We start from the raw sequence: 9120 nt of genomic DNA, 5'->3' as shown, positions 1-9120 counted from the left end.
GAATTGGTCTCAGAATAAAACAAAAGTTTAAAAGGTTTGGGGATGGAGCTCATGAGTAGAGTGTTTGTTTAATATGCATGAAGCCTTCGGTTCAATTCCTAGGCCCTCTTCCCACTCCCAATTACAAAAAAAAAAGAAACAAACAAAAAAGCAAAAAATGCCAACAAACAGTAAACAAGCCAACACACCAAGAAACAACCAAGTAAAAATATGAAAATACAGATAGAAAAAGTATAATAGCAGAATATTCAAGAAAGCTGACTCTACGGACCCAGTCAGAAACTAGTAATGGCATTCCAGTACTGAAAGGTAACACTTTAAAAAGCTGCAAGGAGATGGGCTCAGAAAGACTAGACAGGTCAATGTGGAATTCTAACAGTGCTCCTAAGCTTGCAATTCTAGTGGGGGGGGGGAGGGGGTAAGGGATGAAGGAACACGTGTCAGAGCAATGGATGAAAATGGTTAGCTTTGACTAAAGGCACAAACCCTCAGATCCAAGAGGCGGTAAACAGCATAAACCCAAATCGCCCCGAACCAAATGCACTGTAACTTTAATTCCTGAAAATAATGTCAAATAAAAACACCCTGACATCGGTGAGAGAAAAATCATGCCATCCGGGACGATGGACAAGGGTGGGTTTCTCTCAGAGGAAATCAAGAAGTTTGAGGGTGGGTTTCTCAGAGATGAAATCAGGGAGGCCAGAAAGAGCTCAACAATGCTCCTCAAGGGCACAGATTCCATATCCATTGGAGAAACCCATCAGGAGTGAAGAGAAAACATTTAAATGGAAATTTAATCTCTGCTAGCAACCCACGTCACTGGGAACTGAAAGGCTGGCTACACAGAGGTCTTTAGAGAGCAAAGGAGGAGAGAGGGCAGGTTAGAGGATGCGGAAGGGGTAAAGAACCGTGGGAAGTGTGGAGATCTGTACCAAACGCCAGAGCACCTCCTTGTTCAGGAGCTCCACAGGCAGTGTTTGCTTACAGAAACAGCTAACACCATCTGACACCTCAACACAATGATATTTAGAGGCAAGAATGGAAGAGGAACCTACACGGAACACCACACTCCAGCCAAAGGTAAAACACTAGCCAGGCGGTGGTGGCTCACGCCTTCGATCCCAGCACTCAGGAGACAAGTGGATTTCTGAGTTCAAGGCCAGCCTGGACTACAGAGTGAATTCCAGAACAGCCTGGACTACACAGAGAAACCCTGTCTTGAAAGACAAAACAAAACAAAACAAAACAGCAACAACTCCCCCACTGTGCTAGTTCAATAATTGTCTTTTCCAAACAAAGTATCTGCTATAGATGCCATATTAAAATGTAGATTCAGAAAGGCTCAAGTAAAAGTCAAGCTAGAACTCTAAACTTGCTCAATTCTAAACACCTAAACAAATGTCAGACAAGAACTCTAAACCAAGAAGCCAATAAGTCAATAAACGTAAAACTGTAAATAACAGTACCAGATACAGAGAGCAAACGGCAAACAGCACATCTAAGTGCAAACAGCACGTCTAAGTGCAAACAGCACATCTAAGTGCAAACAGCACGTCTAAGTGCAAACAGCACATCTAAGTGCCTGCAGAGCAGTAACCATAGGATCTGTAAGTGTTGATGTGGGATTGATGGAAGACAAACTGTAAAGAATAACCCAGTAATATTCTACTTACATACATACATGCACACACATATGTGTGCACATACACGCTCCTGTGCACAGGTGAACACACACAGAGTAAACGAATGAAAACCCCACCCAAACTTCTATGAGATAGGTAGGTAGGAAGTATAAAACTATGTAACGGTAAGCAATAAAGTGCATGCATTCATATAAACTATTTCACAAAATAGCTTTAAAACAAAGAAAATTACCGTTGGTAAGCATGGAAATTGCACAGTTCAGCAAATGAAATAACAATATGAAATGTCAATGCAGCAAAGAATCATATTTCAAAACATTTGCATCAAAGAGCCAATGACATAAACAGACAATGTATAGCTGTGGTGACAGGGTCAAGGAAAGGGAAGTTAGTGAGGTAACGACGATTCGAACAATAGAGTAGCTGATGTGGTCAACTAGTATTCCAGAACAATCCACCAAACAGCAGACAAAGACACACTTTTTCCAGGTCTCATGGCCTATGCATCAAGGCAGAGTGCCCACTTCATGAGCCATAAAATAAATCTTTAAAACGTTTTAAAGAGTTGTACCTGCAGACTGGAATCTCCAGCCATAACAGAATCAAACAGGGACCCAGCAGCATAAAACAATGGAAGATAACATTTTGCAGCTTATTTTCTGAAGCCAGCATTACCCTAATATAAAAACCAGGAGAAGAGAGTACAAGAAAACCACAGACCAGAAGTTCTCAGGAGGTCATCCTAAAATCCATCCCATAATATAGAAGAATAATTACAGAGCAAGTAAGTGAGCTTCCCTCTGGACAGGCAAGGCTGGCTCACCATTCAAAACCATCACTCAATAAGCTAACATAGAAATACCACATTATTCCATTGGCTGATGCTAAAAAGAATTTGGCAAAATCTAACACCGTTCATAATAAAAATACCAATGCATCAGGATAAGGAGAAGTAGCTCCCCTCTGGTAAAGACGATAAAAGCCAACACCACAATTCGCATTTCACTTAATGGGGAAATACTGAAAGCTTCAGCTCTAAGATCAGGGCCAAGGTAATGTCTATTCTTGCCACTTTGTTCAGTGTAGTACTGGGAGCATCCTTACACAAATAGGAAAAAGTGAAAAACAAAGGATATATGTATTAAAAGTAAAGAAATTAAACTCTATTTATAATTGGTATGTTTGTCTCCATGGAAGTTTTCCACATCTTTCGTAAAGCTTCTAGAACTTAGAAGGGAATTTAGCAACCACACAGGTTACCTTTGACAGAAATGAATTATATTTCTATATACTAACCACAAAAATGTGAGAGAGAGTGGGGAGAGAAGGGGAGCGAGGGAGAGGGGGATGGGAGGGGAGAGAGAGAGAGAGAGGAAGAGAGGGAAAGAGGGAGAGAGGGAGATTGCAATTTATCTCCTAAGACCTACTTTCCTTCTACTAGACCAGAGGGTCCCATCACCTCCTCATGTTGTCATAGACTCAAGACCAGGTCTTTATCACATGAGCCTTTGAAAGAGGTTTTACATCTAAACCAGAAAGAGCTTTTATACTTGATACCAAAAGCACTGTATGTCATAGAAAAAAAATTTTTAAAAGATTAACAAGTCATATTTTATCTAAAGTAAAAATTTTACTGCATAAAAAGCTCATCATAAGAAGATTTTTAAAAGAAGTTACAGACTAGGAGAAAATATTTACAAATCACATGTTCAACAAAGGATTAGTATTTAGGAATATATATATATATATATATATATATATATATCCCAAAATTTCACAGTAACAACAAAAAAAGAAACAAAAAAGAAAACCAGAAATATACAGATGGTAAATTAGCCAGACGAAGATAGCCATCTAAATAGTCATTGTTGAAGTTTGAATTAAGACTTCCAACAATGATTTAAATCAATATGTGTGGCAAATCCAAAAGCTGGCCAGGGGGAGGGGGAGGGGCTTACTGCTGTGCTGCTGGAGGAAGTGTGAGCCTGAGCAGCCCAGCCGGCCGCGGGGGAGAACTTTGGGGAAGTGGGTCCTAAAGGTAAGCCCACAGCTGCCATGACTCTGAGACTCCATGCTCACCTTTCAGCATGGAGAAGTCGACATTCATGTTCAAACAGAAACTGCACGAACATACTTAGAATGGTCTTGTTTGCCACAGCCCCAAGCGGTATGTCCTTCAAAGGGTTCAAAGAAAGCAAACCTGCTGTGTGCATTCTGCATCCCATGGAATGCTATCAATATGGGAGCAAGCGGACCCAAGCACAGGACTTAGATGAAATCCCCTGATCTGCTAAGTGAAGGAGAACAGTTGCAGGTGGTTACAGACCCTGCGACTTCAGTTACAGAAAATCCTCGAAATGACTGAGCGCTGTTTGCCGTTGACTCCCACCAGGAAAACTGTAGGAAGTCTGCGTCGGGATCAGAGTTCTCCACGGGGCGGGGCGAATGTTGTGGGCACTACTGCATCTTCCCACTTCTCACAGGGCACCCACTCCCGCCCACCCTCTCCTGTCAGGGAGTCCCAGCTCAGTCCTGAGCATTGCCCACTGCAGCTGATAAAAGAATCCTGAAAGATCAACAGAGTCTTTGGAAGATTCCTGGAAGAGTTTTGATTGTTTCTGTGCTTAACTTTCCCAAGGACAATTTTCTATGTGACTTCGTTGGGATATTTTCTCTATACATGCTCTGCACCACACACACACACTCACAGGCACACACGCACATGCACACACACTCACAGGTGCATGTACATACATGCACACAGACACACACATTGCACATGCACACACACCACACACACATATATGCATGCAGGCATGCACACATACATGAACACACATGCACATACATACGCTCATGCACATAGCACACATGCACGCGCAGGCACGCACACATGCAGTGCTCCTGCACTATTACTATGGCACCGCAGAAGTCTCAGATGATAGTTCTCATGGCAACCATCAGAGCCACTTCTCCTGAGTGCTTGTAAAAGCACTGGGCGTGATTCAGACTCTGATCCATCTTCTGCCAGAGAGCCCTTCTTGATTGTATTTTTCTTTTAGCATATTATCAAACACGTTGTGGTGATAGTTTGAGAAATGATCAATGTTATTTTGTCTGAAAAGTCTCCCTACACGGAGCCCGTCTATAACTCTAGATGAGAAATAAATTCATTCCATTCAATTCAATAGATGACGAGCATTTTCTAGATACACAGTTTTAAGTGAGTTTCTAGAGAAACGGAGATGAATAACACACGACTGCTGCTCTCAGGCAGATGATGTGTCATTAGTCAGTACTGAAATGGTACCTTAGGAGCATAGAGGAGAAGTTTGTGGCCAGAACACACCCTAGTAGACACAGATAGTGTATTGAGAGAGCCGTGGGCTCTAGGCTAAGAGCTGCTGGACATGCCAGCCCAGCACATCCAGTCTAAATCCTGCCTTCACCATCTGCCAGCAGGTGATAGGGGGCCAGCGTCTCATCTTAAGGACCAGGAAAATATTGTCAACCACTGAGTGACCTACTTTGTACAAAATCTGGTACGTAGAACTTTGTGAGTGTTGTGTGACATTTGAGCTGGCATAACATTTTTAAAAAGATAAACCATGAGGTATTTTTTAAAGATTTATTTATTATTATATGTAAGTACATTGTAGCTGTCTTCAGACACACCAGAAGAGGGAGTCAGATCTTGTTACGGATGGTTTTGAGCCACCATGTGGTTGCTGGGATTTGAACTCTGGACCTTCGGAAGAGCAGTCGGGTGCTCTTACCCACTAAGCCATCTCACCAGCCCGAGTTATTTTTTTAATTTAACTTTTTTTTAAAAAAATTATTCACTGTACTCACCTCTCCTCCTGGTCACCCCTTCCTACTCTCCTTTCCCTCCCCTTCCCCTTCTCTTCTGGGCGGGGGGGGGGGGAGGGTATCCCCCTGTGTATCCTTTCCCTGCTTCCAGCACTTCAGTACTTCAAATCTCTAGGTACTTCCTCTCCCATTGATGCCAGAAAAGTCAGCCCAGATAGAAGAGCATATCCCACAGATAGACAACAGCTTTTGGGATAGCACAAACCATGAGCTCTTTTACTGAGTTGTCTTCAACCTCATGGGTGTGAGAAGTATCTATTTAGATGGATCTATGGGCAGTGGGGTGAGTGCCTGAACAGACCAGAGGTAAATCTGGCCCTGTTTCTGTCTGGGGCCAGTTTCTGTTGCCACAATAAAATACCAGAGACTGATTACTGTATAAAGCAAAAGTCTAATTTAGTTCATAGTACTGAAGGTGCTAGACCTCTAGAATATGATATTGGTATCATGGAGGTTTCCCCCAATTTCCTGTGAGGTTCCTGTGGGGTTCTTGAAGGAGAGAGATTGCATCTTATACCCCAAAGCATCTTTATTTTTTCTGCTTGACTCAACTTGGTGAGGTGCTGTGATGCAAAAATATGCCTCCTTCTGAGATCCTGTGGTCCAGAAAACTTCTTAGATACAAACCAGCTTGGTGCCCAGTAGCCCCAGCTTTGATCCTGGAGCTTAGCAAAATGTGGTCTGTTTGGCTATGGTGTCCATCACTTCTTTATATAGAGAACATTTAGGTAGTGTCTTAGTCGGGGTTTCTATTCCTGCACAAAACATCATAACCAAGAAGAAAGTTGGGAAGGAAAGGGCTTATTTAGCTTACACATTCACACTGTTTGTTCATCACTAAAGGAGATCAGGACTGGAATTCAAGCAGGGTAGGAAGCAGGAGCTGATGCAGAGGACATGGAGGGATGTTACTTACTGGTTTGCTTCCCCTGGCTTGTTCAGCTTGCTTTCTTATAAAACCCAGGACTACCAGCCCAGGGTTGGCACCACCCACAATGGGTCCTTCCACCAATTGAGAAGATGCCTTACAGCTGGATCTCATGGAGGCATTTCCTCATCTGAAGCTCCTTACTCTGTGATAACTCCAGCTTGTGTCAAGTTGACACACAAAACCAGAGAGTACAGGTAGGAAATAAACTATACTTTAGCATGGTGAAAAACTTTTAGATTCGTGAGTTGGTTTTCCTGGGAAGTTTTCTAAACAAAGCAATAATGAAATGTTTTTTGTTTTATTTCTCATAGTAAGTTATAAGTAGTGGACACGGGTACTGTTGATGCTTTCTGGATTAATGTCACCTTACCGGAGGTCTCCCTCCCTACCAGTAGGGTGTGGGTTGTGGGACTTGTGCACAGCCCACCCATAGCTGCTGGCTGTGGAAGCTAGCTATAAGTAGAGCAGTTGTCACTGTGAGTGAATCGGGTTCACTTTCGTAGCCTGAGATCTTGGAAGAGGGGAAGCCATGTAAATCACAAGTAGAAGAGACAGGTAATTAACCCGACAGGCCTATTAAAAACCCGCAGAAGCTGCACAACTCCAAGAGGGAGGTGTGAACCAGTGGGCCAGGACTGCTTGGTGAGAGGGGTGATGGGGCTGTGCACAGGGTAGGGCATCTCTGTTCCTCCCAGAAAATTACAGGATACATCTGGTCTCTGCTTTCTTAGCCTGTATATCCTGAGAAAAGAGACAGGGTACCATCTTTTTCATAAGCCTCTCTCACTCTCCTGGGAGTGTGTTTCCCACAGTACAAGGATTGAGACCCGGAGAAAGTGTTAGAGGAGGCAGCCCTAGTTTAGAGGCAGTAGCTAGCTTCTTGCTTAGCCGAAGTTCCCACATCTACTATCTTGAATGCATCACTGGAATGTCAGCGTGGAGAACACTGGCAGCCTTGGCATGGGAAAGCAGACCTCCTCGCCTAAGCAGACCTGGGGCCAGGTGTCTCCTGGTCTCCTTCACCTGCTGTTGGGGACCATCCAAGAAACCATCCTCTTCTGAGGGACAAGCTCTCTAGCTTCTGGGGACACTTCTGGGTCCAATCTTGAAATCCTCCAAATTGCTTATGCTGTTCCAGTCTGAAACCTGTTCTAGATCCTTCATGTGATTTTTTTTTTTTTTTTTTTTGTAAACAGAAAAGGAAATCGAACCTCCTGACTTTGGAGAAGTAGCAGCTGGATAAAGGTGATCCTTGGCATGTCTGCTCTCTGCTCAGGCAAAGGTCTTGCTTAAGACACTGAGAGGCTCCAAGGCACCAGGATGGGTATGGGGCTTGCAGGACAGACTACCAATGCAGCTGAGTACCAAGAAGACCAAGGCACCAGTGTGAGGGAGCAGCATACTACTGTGGACTTGAAGCCTCTGCCTGTGTGCCTGCAAGGGCAGAGATATGCTAACAGGTGTCTTTGGGAGCTGGAGAATAAATGCTTATGGCACCCAAGTGTCTCGAAAGCCTATTCCACCAGCCCCTGCACAGGGAAACTGCACAGAGCCACAGGCTGAGATGCCTTACTCCCAGGAAGTATGGGGGGAAAGAGAGAAAGGCTAAATCTACTGTGGGGTGATCAGATCAAGCAAGCCCCACCCCACTTGGAAGCTTAAGGGTGACAGACAGCGTGGTTGGAGCCCTCCACACCAAGGGTCCTGGAGGCTGGGTTCCTATCTGGGACTCAGGTGAGGACAACTCCTGCCCTGAGCCTCCAAGCTTCTTTAACTTCCTGCATTGCTATGTTTTCCATGATCCCTCTTATTCTTCTATAAGTTCCCAAGCCATGTGTGTATAGCTTGCAGCCAGGAAGGAAAAGCTGTCTCACATGTGAGCTCACTGCTCTGGCTACATTGCCGGCTGCTTCTAAGCCACAGCTGTCCACAATTGCAATGCAGAGAGACTCTTCTGGCACATCTCCCCCTCTGCTTACATCCTCACCTGTAGTTAGCTCACTCTACTCCCATTCTGAGGGGTTCTCTTGCTCTACAAAGTACAAGGTCTTCATATCTGGCTCCTCTTCTGAGAGACTTCAGCACTGCCCTGGCTCTGAAAGGGCTGGCCCTTGTTGCATCAGACCGACTCCCTTTGTGAACAGGTTTGCACGGTGACCCACTGACCTACTTTCTTTTTCGATGCCGCCTGGCATAACTCAGCATCTTTGCAAGGAAGGTGCCCCTCCTCCTCGGATCTGTGATCTTTAGATTGTGTGACAGGAAACATGAGGGTGACAGCCCTCCCCCACCCGCCCCCCAAGAACAGAATACATGAGGGTATTAACAGCCATCAGACTGGCTCTGTTTGATTGCACCGACACCATTCACTGTGAGAGGCACGGATGGATTTCTCTATTTCTTTCTCCCAGCTTACAGCTCTCCCTTCTTCACACACACCCATGGAGTTGACTTAGTCCTGTCTTGTTTTTATATTTAAAGAAAAACAAACTGGTTCATTGACACAGAGACTTTCACCTTAGCAGAGATTAAAACTGGTGTGTGTGTGTGTGTGTGTGTGTGTGTGTGTGTGCATGTCTATGTGTGCATGTCTGTCTGGGTGTGTGTCTGTGTGTGCGTGTGTTTGTGTGAGTGTGTGTGTGTGTGTGATTTGTTTTCATTCACAGGGTTGTGATG

General features: G+C 44.3%; 1 long non-coding RNA gene across 1 annotated transcript; it reads left to right on the top strand.

Moving 5' to 3' along the window:
* The first annotated feature begins 6594 nt into the window (after positions 1-6594).
* Positions 6595-7945, top strand: Gm35222. The gene is made up of 2 exons (XR_373346.1): positions 6595-6638; positions 7641-7945. It is a non-coding gene; the product is annotated as a predicted gene, 35222 (long non-coding RNA).
* Positions 7946-9120: the final 1175 nt, after the last annotated feature.

This window comes from Mus musculus, chromosome 1 (genome assembly GCF_000001635.26).
Source record: "Mus musculus strain C57BL/6J chromosome 1, GRCm38.p6 C57BL/6J".
NCBI classification, from domain to species: Eukaryota; Metazoa; Chordata; class Mammalia; order Rodentia; family Muridae; genus Mus; species Mus musculus.
The sequence above is the reverse complement of the archived record's forward strand: the minus strand, read 5'-3'. Positions and strand labels throughout refer to the sequence as shown.